We start from the raw sequence: 11,647 nt of genomic DNA, 5'->3' as shown, positions 1-11,647 counted from the left end.
AGAAGCCAAACAAGAAATACAAACCTTATAACAAAAACTAAGTTCATTTTCACGTGTATTGAGGCTAAGCAGATTTGCTTCAAATGATTCCGTGTAACTAAAAAAAACAGCTTAGAAGCCCAATGCGTTATAAAATATGTTAATGCCAAACAATTATTAAAGTTTTTATTCGAATTAAGGCAGATAATTTCTATTCTAACCGGTAACCACATTCGCACACACTCTGCTGCTATTTTTCTGATGAGAGGATAGAAATTATCTATTATAACTGATGTAAATACGCATGGTAGTAATAGGAGGCAATCGGCTGCAAAGGTCAAGTGCACCATGAAGGAAGGATGGCTGTAAAGAACCCCGGTGTTAGCGTAAGCCTGTTTAAGCATAAAGGCCCCAAGGAGACCACAGCTTAACGTCCCATCTGACGGACGGAATATATTAACTGAAGTTCCCTCCCCACAGCATCAGGGACCGAATTAAAATACGCAACCGCCAGGATTTGAACCAGGATCTACAGGAATGAAAGCCAGTACTCTAACCACTACACTCACCCGATCCCTTCTATGAAATCCGAGGAGAATCAAAAATAAGTAAAAGGAACACACATAGAAGTTATGATTGGAACGACCTCCCTTAACCCTGGGAAAGGTCACCTTTTTTTACTTTCTATACTTTTATTCATACGTAAAGCATTCGACCCCTTTAGGCACCGTCCCTCCCTTTACTCTCACTTACTATAATGCACGACGCATTTCTATATCATGTATAAGCACGTTATCCCGACCTCCCTTGATTTCCCTTCGCTTGCACGCCCACACCTCGTCAAACCTTTCCCTGGAAACCTTTTTACACCTTTCACCCGCTGGAGGAATTCCCAACTCCGGGGTCCATTCCTCCGCTGGAGCGTCCACTACTGTAATTCCCGCCCTGCCCCTCTCTTCCTCGTGGTCCAACACGCCCGGAGGCCGAAACCCCATTCATCACTCCCCCTATCCCTTGCACACTCTTGTTCCCCTTGATCGCCGCCCGGAAATGCAGGAGGGGAGGCAGGGTCCTTTACCCTTTCTCCCTCTTAACCCTTTCCCCTAGACCGTGATTCCCTTCCTGTCTGCTCACCGTGGGAGAATAAAAATCGCTTTTTCTTCGAATCTCCGATAGCCCACTCCGTGAAAATTGGGGAAAACTAACTATGATACGATATTAGTTGGCGACCCGAGGAAAGAGGTCATTTGCGCCATGAGAAAGTGTACGGAATCTTGAGTATCGAGGAAATTAGCCAGAGAAAACCTCAAAACAATCTGGTGAATGAGAACACTTCGTAATTCGCTCAAATATCTCCGCCGGAGAGTCAAAATCTAGACTTAAGAGGTAAAAACTATTGCATTACACACTGTGGCATAATATTTAATACTATGGTATCTTAGGTATTGAGGAAATTAGCTAGAGAAAGTTTTCTCGGATATTACACTTTTACTGATACCACTGCTACTTACGCCACTTCGAGTAAGTCACGTACACTTGCGTACCCAGAACCATAAATATGTGTCAGAAATATTTTGTGCCATAGAACAACTTTTAACATATCTAACTACAGAATTAATATTTTTTAATTTATCTCATAAATAGTAGGTCAGATAGCGAGGAGTTTAGACCTCCCACCGTTAACTTCTGACTCAAAAATTAACAAAGGAAAAACGGAAGAGTGTGAAAAAAATCTACGCAAATATAACAATTGAATGGATAAAAAATTGCCCCCGGGAGGAAATATTTTGTATCTCTATAATAGGAGCACAAGATACCCTCAAATATTGTGCTTAGAAATAAAGTCGTTTCGGACACTTATAACCTATATTATGCACCCATATTGTCCTAGTGTTATGACTGCTGTTAGGCGTCGGTCTTTCAAGTCCCAGCTACAATTGGGTATTGCAGTTTTTTTCATCGCAGTTTGCCTCAAAACGACTCATACAAATTTTTAATGCTCCAATCGCTCATAGAATTCGCTTTCTTCTTCCAGTCTATGGAGTAACAGCAAATATCACCTGCACTTATCCTTTGCTAAACAATCACGTAATAAAAAACTTGTGCAACTTGCTTGTCTTCCTTCAGCCTCAGCTTCTTCTCAGCAGCATTTCTATCGATTGTATAAACAAGTTAAAGTGTGACTTGGCAATAAACTGGATCAAGAAGAATGGGGTTGGAAGTTAATTCACAATGTACTGGAGCCAATCCATACTCTACGCCCGCCTCCGCCCGCCCGCCTTTATTATTTTTTTTGCAACTGCAAGTTCAAAATGTAGTTGCAAAAAGTCGGCTTAATTGTTCAACGGCATGCATCAGTTGTCAAGCCCAGCCGTGTTCAAACGTGTTGAACTATCAACAGAATTTATACCGACATCAATGATGAAAAAAAAATGATGCATCGCTGTTACAACAATTTTCATCGACTCACGGGAATGTAGAGGAAGAAGAAGATAAGGGTTGAAGAAGAAATAAATAAGAAGAAGCTCAAAAACACCTAATTTACGAGTAAAACAGACCGTGGAGTACACCTACTGGGGAAACTACGCTTAAATAAACGGGCATCGTACACTACCACATAGGTGGCGAGGATATGTGTGTATATTATGGAGAATACTAAACCCTCTGTCCCGATTGTTGCCAAATGGGCAGGTGAGAGCTAGTAACCAATAAGCGTGTTATGCGCCCAATAATGCTCGAAGAGCGCAACAACATAGTCATCTATATTACGGTGAATACAGCTCCAGCTAACTTTCGAATTGCTTTTTCTCAGAAACGGTGAATCTTGGAGAAAAAAGTATACTAACACTTTCATAGATAATTTTCTGATCTACAATTTTGGTGTAAGCAATTTTTATCATAAAACTAACCGTTCGGCCAAAAAATGCATAAACCCATTTTTGTGACCTTTGACCTTGAATAAAACATTTTGCACGCACGGGATATATGGGGATATTCATTATTTCGTTATAGAGGTATCCTTAACGTTCATGCAAATTTTCAGCTTGTTGTCAGTTTGTGCAAGGGTCAATGTCTATTTTGAACGGGCTATACATTATTGAAGTTAACTTTATTAATTTTCCTCTGATATCATTTGAATTTTTCTTTAATTTTGACCTGATACTATAATAAAATTAATAAAAAATAAATTAATTTACCACTGTAACAGAGAATTTATCTTTTAAAGAATTACTGAGCTGTATTTCTGCGTCTACTCTTTTTCATAAAAATTTTGAATTATCTATACAACATTTTTCCATCCAAACTTCAATTTATTTGAGATTCCCAAAATATCATTTTTGACAGTTTAACGCTCCTTTATAACCATTTTAGCCATTGTTCATGGCGTTTGCAGCTCATTACGTTGAGAAATTTCGCATAACTATCTTGTTTTCACATTTCTCATATGCAGATGTTTTTTCCTTCAATGTCTGAATCAATTTAAATGGATCAAACTAATTGCATTTTTCTTGCTATTCACCTTTATACAGGAGCTATGAAAAATTTCACTGTAAAAAATATGTAATACCGCACTGTCCGATTTCCTAATTAGAGTCTCTCTTATAAAAGAATGTGCTATCTGCAAATTATATTGTTTTTGTATTTACACATTTTCCTTTAATTTATATCAACCGAATTTTATACCAATATATTTATATCAATCCAATTTAAATTATCAACCACTGAAACTGCCCTGTGAGTCCTCACAATAAATTATTTGTAGCGCGGCAGCTCCCATAAAGAAGTAAAGGTTTGGTTTAATCGTCCTATTACTACCAAACGCGTTTAGTCCCTAAATTGATGAACTTGAAGCAATGGAACTGAACTAGAAGTCATGTTGTCGTGATTTTAATTTTTTAATTTTTGGCGGTATTCGCTGAACATGTAGTAGGCGAAATTCTTCCCTATGAGTGACGTTTTGCGTGGAGTTGGCAAATAGCAACTACGAGAAATAACGATCTCTTTATCTTTTTGGTGCTATGCAATAGGCATGGACCCCATATCCTAAGGAAACTACTATCATTGTCGCCCCAACGGCCACATCTTGCTCATCAGTTGTATCAGGCAAAAGCCATTCCTTCAATGAGCTATCCGACTTCGAGCCGGATCGGGTCTGTAAGTAGTCGAATGTTTTACAACTCGGACAGTTATCCGAACTCGTCCCAAGTTGTCGGACTCTGAACAACGTGTTTCTCTTAGAGATTTACTTCTGATTGAGAGTGTTTCAGCTAGCTATGAGTCAAATATAGAAAGCTGGTTCAGATGAGACACGAGCGGGGTGGATTTTCAAACGATAGCTCTTTGCTTTACGATAAAGGTAGCGGAATGATAGAACCGCGTATGGTGGCCCTAGGGCATTGGATTGGATATTCGTATCAAGAGATATGGAGCATCACTTCTCACGAAAGGGAGGATGAGAACTTTATAAAATAAATAATTGAGTAATATGTAAAACAACACCCTGGGCCACTTTGGTGGCTTTGTCGCGCTCATGGAAGCGCGGTCAAAATTGCGGTGTTCAGGTCCCCTGACTTTGCTCGCTATCACCAGCCGACTTTGCGCGTCACCATCCGTAAAGCACTGCTTCATATGGAGTACTGCACACTTGCGCTACTATGTGGTGACACCAGTAGTTTTGTATGTGAAACTGCTCCAGTGTAACTTGTAATCATGGCGAGGCTTGACGTGGAACGTTTTATCTTACAAGTGCGAACCAGACCAGCATTGCTGGACATGAATAATAACGTGTACTTAGAGGTGCAAAGAATAAAAAGGGGTGTATCCAGTATTTTCTCCTGTTAATTCCCATTTTATTCCATAGCAACAAACATAAAAGCGAACCGATTATCTACTTACACATCCATCTCGACCAAATGAAACCATTAACTGAGCTAGTGTGGTGGCTGATGAAGTGGCACACCGCTCAAGGTTACTCACCAACAAACACGCTTCCAAAGTATCGCTTCCATGGTGGCGCCACCACGGAGGCCTACTGTGGAAAGACCCCTTACGGTATATGATCTTAGGTTTTCCTTGCGTTTAAGGTCCAGAAAAGTTTATCGGGTTTCTCGAGGAACTTTTCTACCCTTGAGGTAGTTAAAGCGACATTGACTGAAGTAAAGTAGTGCACTTGGGCTACTTTTTATTTATGCAAAATGGTCACCAAAACATTTAAACGACAGAAAAAATAATTAGGAATGAAACGTGAGCGAAATTTTTCACCTTAGCACTATGCAAACCTCAAAAATGATTTTTTATTGGTATATATAATATCATTATACATGACTAGTTTCAACAGTACTCCAAACAATTGCAGATTTTTGACGACATGCCTCAGCTAAATATTCAAAGTCCGAGTGGTAAATCCGAAATAAAATTTGTGATACGTATCCAAAAGGCGAGAAACTAAGTAAATATGGATACTTTAGGCAAGGTCCGTGCTGTGGTATTCGTTCCGCGATATTGTTACCGGAGACCCCGGCGGCCATCTTGCAAGTTTCAGGCCGTTCTTCGATAATATGTTTCTTATTCATTAACTTAAACTTTCACTTCCCCGTACGTATAATGATTTATCACATAATATTGCTTCATATAAGTGCCATCAAAACTCTGTCTTGTAGCAAACGGCTTCTCTAGCTCGAAAAAACCTAATTTTTCTATTTGAGTCCATTTCAAATTATCCTAATGTTTCTTGCACTCTCTCTAACACGAGAAAGAGGAATCCCTGTTTCCAAAGACCTTTGAAAGTGCATCGTACCAAGAATAATTCGAAATAACGAGAGTTCCATCAAATTCTTGCTATTTGTCCGTGGCTCCCAAATTGTTCAAACCTTATTATTTTCTCCTATTTCGCCTGGAATATATTAAATGAAGCCGTTCGACAAGTAGATAACCCCCGACGGGGATACGGTTTATTCCAGCTAAAAATTAATTAGTTGCACTTTTTAATTGAACGTTAATTGTTTCTTGTATTAAAAATCAAACATACTTTCGTTCCCCTATTCCATTCTTGACAGCATTCTGTCATTTGATCTTGCGGTGGTGAGAAATGAAAAGAACAAGAATATTTTTTTCCAGTGCTTTTTAATCAGAGTGCAAATAGCCACTCATTCAACCTGGACCATAATGGTTCCACTGGAAAGTAGACAAAAACATAGCCAACATAATTGTTGCATTTTTAAAACAGAGACTGAAATGACCCATGTTGGAAGACTTCGTTTCCCTGAATGATGATGGTCCGGGTTCTCGAAAGCCTATGGCTCCATACTCGTGTCTGGAATGAAAGCGAATATGATGATAATCAGCTGAGATCAAAATATTCACTACGAAAATGATTTTTATTTCGAATTGTAAATAGAACTTTGATATTAACGTAAAAGAAGAGAAGCCTAAAATTATTTCGTGAAATTAACTCTTTAAATTTCTGCAAAGCACTACAATTGTCCATATTCTATTAAGATTATTGCTAGTAATGATTTTGTTTCTTGAAATAAGACCCGAAAAAACAATTCTAGCAATAGTAATCGTAATTCTTTATTATTTTAAATTTATGTCAACAAATTATAACGGAAAAATATCACCCCCTATAGTCATATCTTATTACTAGTGTCCCCCTATACCTTACTTACGACCGCATTCATCATCATCAGCATCCCGTGCATCAGTACCCGTTTCGCCCTCAGTTCCCCGTACACCACGTGCGTCCTCATCATCATCTTCAGTATCCCGTGAATCAGTACCCGTATCAACGTCATCATCATCCTCCACCAAGGCTTCACGGTTTATTCCTGTTTCCTCAGCGGCTAGACCTTAATATAGAAATAGAAATATTTTAGTTGCAAAACTAAATATGTTTTCATGTTGATATGATTGTAGGCGACTCAAATAATGTATAAAAATGTGCAAAGCTTGTATAAAGATAGTGTCTTAAATCATAACCTTGAACTAATTACCGAAAGTCACTCCTAATTCATAATTTCTAGATATGAACACTCACGATGGTAGCTAATTCATTTGCGGAGTGTGCGTGATAACCTTCTTATAAGTTAAAATGAGGAGATCATCCTTAAAAGAAATTCCTTTTATGCCTAGGATAAAATGCACTTTTTATAAGTGTTTGTAATAGAATAATATAATTAATTCAACATGGCATAAGGTATGTTGAGAGCGAATCTTATTCCTGATTATATTTTTGTCGTTCACGTAGTTAATGAATATCATGAATTAAGCTAGAAAATGTTGCAAAACGATCATTACTTAACTCTCTAATTTAATGCATGATCCAGACTAGCATTAGTTACGGCGTAATCATTGCAAAGCAATTAAGAGTAAAATAAATGTTAGCATAAGGTGTTGGCGAATACCATTTTTGTTAAGTTTTGGAACTCACTTGAAGTGGAGAAATATAAGTTAAATGCAATTGTTGTAAGGATTGACATACGATTAAGTAAGTTGAAGTAGTATGTGAAACAGATGATCACAACCAGCATGACCTAATGAATGTGCATGAAAATTTAGAGAAGCGGCGTCGTACTAGTCTTTTGAAAAGTGTTCATGTGTGACGTTGATCTTGATGGTATTGAAAAAATGGAATGATGCGGAAACGGAAAATATAATTTATAAAATCTCACCGTAATAAGCTTCATCGTGATCACGTTTCATAACAGCATCTTTCACTGTAGCAGCGTAGGTCAGACCTCTCTCTAATAATAGGGGAGAAACAATGATTAATTTTGGCATTTTCAAATCATTATTGAATGAGAAATTCCACTGGAAGTAGTTAAAGGGTCAAATTTTTAAAAGTAATTCAAGCTCTACAAGAATGAAATGTCATGTTTAATTTTGGAAGAATGTATCGTTTCTAATATAAACTTGTAAATAAGGATACTTTGAAAGTTATTCTAAAACAAATTTAATACAAAGGCATGTTGTTGAGAAATAACACGAAACTTTGTATAAAATTGAAAATGGGAAATAGAAATAAATAGCCAATTCAAATACAATCCCGAGGTAAATCTTTTAGGTTGGAATATTTCTACTTATGACTATTAAATACGTATTGTAGTTAGAGCTTAATAAGTAAAAATGCGCTTTTTAAACGAATATGGAAATAATATGGGATATATTTTATAGTCTAATCTCCTAACAAAGGTAGCTACTCATCTATTCCCAAGTTGATGGCGATGACCAGTATTCCTACGAGGAGGATGTGGATCGTCTTGACTAATGCCATGTTGACTGCAGCTGAGAGGAGCCTTACGCTTGATCTCGATGGTCCAATGTGAGGAGAACTGTGAAATCTCTCGGCTTATATGCACTGAAGATCACCGTAGACCCATGCCGCCCACGCTGACGACTTCCTGTACTCAAAGTGTCCACGTGATTTCAGTGATTATTGCACGCCGTTGAATCACCGAAATCACGTGAATACATTGTGGACAGGAAGCCATCAGCGTGGGCGGCATGGGTCTACGGTGATCCTCAGTGCATTAAAGCCGAGAAATTTCATAGTGCTACTCACATTCGATCATCGAGATCAAGCGATAGGCTCCTCTCAGCTGCAGTCAACATGGCATTAGTCAAGACGATCCACATCCTCCTCTTAGGAATACTGGTCATCGGCATCAACTTGGGAATAGGTGAGTAGCTACCTTTTTTAGGACAATGGATTGTGAAATATATCCCATATCATTTCCAAGTTCGTTTAAAAAGAGTATTTTCACTTGTTAAGCTCTAACTACAATACGTGTTTCATAGTTACAATTTGAAGTATTCCACCTTAAAGATTCACCACAGGATTGTATTTGAAATGTGTTTTTATTTCTATTTACCATTTTCAATTTTATACAAATTTTCGTGTTAATTCTCCAAATGTTTTCGTTGTAGCAATTTTTATTTTGTGATAGAATAACTTTCAAATATTCCTTATTTTGAAGTTTATATTAGAACGATTCATTCTTTCAAAATTAAACATTACATTTAAATCTTGTAGAGTTTGACTTACTTTTAAAAATTTGACCCTTTGACAATTTCCAGGAAGGTTTCTAAGTCAAAATTGATTTGAAAATGCCAAAATTAATCACTCTTCTCCCCTCTTATTAGAGAGAAGTCTGACCAACGCTGCTCCAGTGAATGATGCTGCTATCAAACTTGATCACGATGAAGCTTACTACAGTGAGATTTCATAGATTATATTTTCCGTTTCCGAATCATTCCATTTTATCAATACCATCATGCTCAACATCACACATGAACACTTTCTAAGACTAATACCATACCGCTCTTCTAAATTTTCATGCACACTCATTAGGCCATGCTAGTGGTGTTCTAGTATTTCGCATATTTCTTCAACAGTGCAAAAAACACGATGGTTGTAAAGATCGATTCAATTTTAATTCCTTGTTAAATTGACAATGCTATTCTGTCACAAGGACATCTATAATATTTCATTGACATTATTTCAGGATATCAAGTAGCTTTGTGACCAACCTGGATGAGCCACTAGTGTTTACTATATGTGTCATAAGTGAGAAAATAATATGTTTTAATATGCAGGTATGCTTACCATAAAAATTATGAAAGCCCAGCGAAGACGCCATTTTTCTTATTTGTGTCCCGGAATTGATACCATTAAACCACGGACAGCAACTCATGCACTTGCATACCCACAAAAGATTATTCTGCTAGAGAATGAAAAAAATATTTTGTTTTTTTATGATAATTTATAAATACATTAAGGTACTTCAAAAAGCAATTATTAATCCTAATTGAGGCAATAGCATGTAACAACGCGACCTTTGATATAACGTTAGACTATTTAAAATTGCTTTGAAGAGCTACATTTAATCCTTTTGATATGTAATGATGAAGAAAATTATATATTACTACAACATCAATCCGTATAATATTTGCATTTAACTTCTATTTTGCCCCTTAAAGTGAATTCCAGAACCTATCAAAAAAAGAATATTGCCAGCACTTTTTGCTAACATTTATTTTTCTCATAACTGCTTCTCAATGAGTAGGCGATACTTCAAGCAATACCTGGCTAGATCATGCATTAAATTAGAGAGTTAAGTAACGATCGTTTCGCCACATTATCTAGCGTTAATTCATGATACTCTAACTACTTCAACGACAAAATTATTATTAGGAATATCATTGACTCTCGACAAACCTTTAGCCTTATTGAATTATTTATCTCACTGTATTACAAACACTTATAAAAAGTACATTTTTTTCCTAAGTATAGAATGAATTTCTTTTAAGGCTGATCTACACACTGTAACTTATTAACGGCTAACACGCACACTCCGCAAATAAATAAGCCACCATCATGAGTGACCTTATCCAGAAATTATGATCTAAGTGCGTCTTTTGGTAATCAGTGCATGGTTAAGATTTAAGACACTATATTTATACAAGCTTTGCATCATTTATGCACGGGATACTGAAGATGATTATGAGGACGAGCGTGGTGCACGGGGAACTAAGGGCAAAACTGTTACTGATGAACGGGATGTTGGTTATGATGATACCGGTTATGCCACCACTAATTGGACGACAATATTTGAGAGGATGTGACAGTCGGAGGTGATATTTTTCTATTATAATTTGTTGTTATAAATCTCAAATATCATGAATTACGATTAATATTGTTAGAATTGTTTATGCGGGGCCTTATTTCAAGAATCAAAATCATTGCTAGCAAATAATCTTTATAGAATATGGACAATTGTAGTGCTTAGCAGAAATTTAAAAAGTTAATTTCACGAAATAATTTTAGGCTTTTCTGCCTTCTACGTTAATATAAAAGTTTTATTTACAATTCGAAATAAAACTCATTTTTATATCGTATATTTCTTTCTTAACTGATTCTCATTATATTCGCTTTCATTCCAGGCCCGAATAAGGAGCCATAGACTTTCGAGAACCCGGACCATCATCATTCAGGAAAAAGAAGTCCTCCCAGAAGAGTTATTTCAGCCTTTGTTTAAAAAATTCAACAATTCTGTTGCCTATGTTTTTGTCTGCTTCCCAGCGGATCCATAATGGTCCAGTATGTAATAATAATCATTTGCGCCCTGTTTAAAAAGCACTGGAAAAAATATTCTTGTTCTCCTTATTTCTCACCACCGCGTGATCAAACAACAGAAGGTTGTTAGGAAGTGAATAGGGCAATGAAAGCTGTTTTGATGTTTAATACAAAAAAATTGTTTAACGTTCGTTTAAAAAAATTCAGCTGATTAATTTTGAGCTGGAATTAACAGTATCCGCGTCTATCTACTGGTCGACCGGCTTCATCGATAACACAGGCCAACAAAAAAATTTTTTTTTTGGTGCCGGGAGTTTTTGAGCTGATATTAACAATATGTGTGGTGCTGAATCCAAATATGATATCCGTTTTTATGTAACAGCTCTACTTTTTTAGATACGGCGCATTTGATGATTATATTCTTTTACGTATTTGATATATTTCAAAAAATATTTTTCAAATTTAAATCAATCTATAAATAAACTAATTCATAACCACTCTGCAGTATTTACTTTGAAAATCACCTTTATACCTTTGAGAAAGGGGTTGGGGAGGATTTGGCGTGTTTGAAGAAGGGGGAGACAGGCGTACAGA

General features: G+C 36.7%; 1 long non-coding RNA gene across 1 annotated transcript; it reads left to right on the top strand.

The window, feature by feature from the left end:
• The first annotated feature begins 8,141 nt into the window (after window positions 1-8,141).
• LOC124155005 lies at window positions 8,142-11,329 on the top strand. Its single transcript, XR_006864090.1, has 3 exons — window positions 8,142-8,657; window positions 9,121-9,192; window positions 10,921-11,329. It is a non-coding gene; the product is annotated as an uncharacterized LOC124155005 (long non-coding RNA).
• Window positions 11,330-11,647: the final 318 nt, after the last annotated feature.

The sequence above is a fragment of the Ischnura elegans genome, chromosome 3, assembly GCF_921293095.1.
Source record: "Ischnura elegans chromosome 3, ioIscEleg1.1, whole genome shotgun sequence".
Lineage (NCBI taxonomy): Eukaryota > Metazoa > Arthropoda > Insecta > Odonata > Coenagrionidae > Ischnura > Ischnura elegans.
Note: the sequence above shows the minus strand (reverse complement) of the source record. Positions and strands in the feature narration are given on the sequence as shown.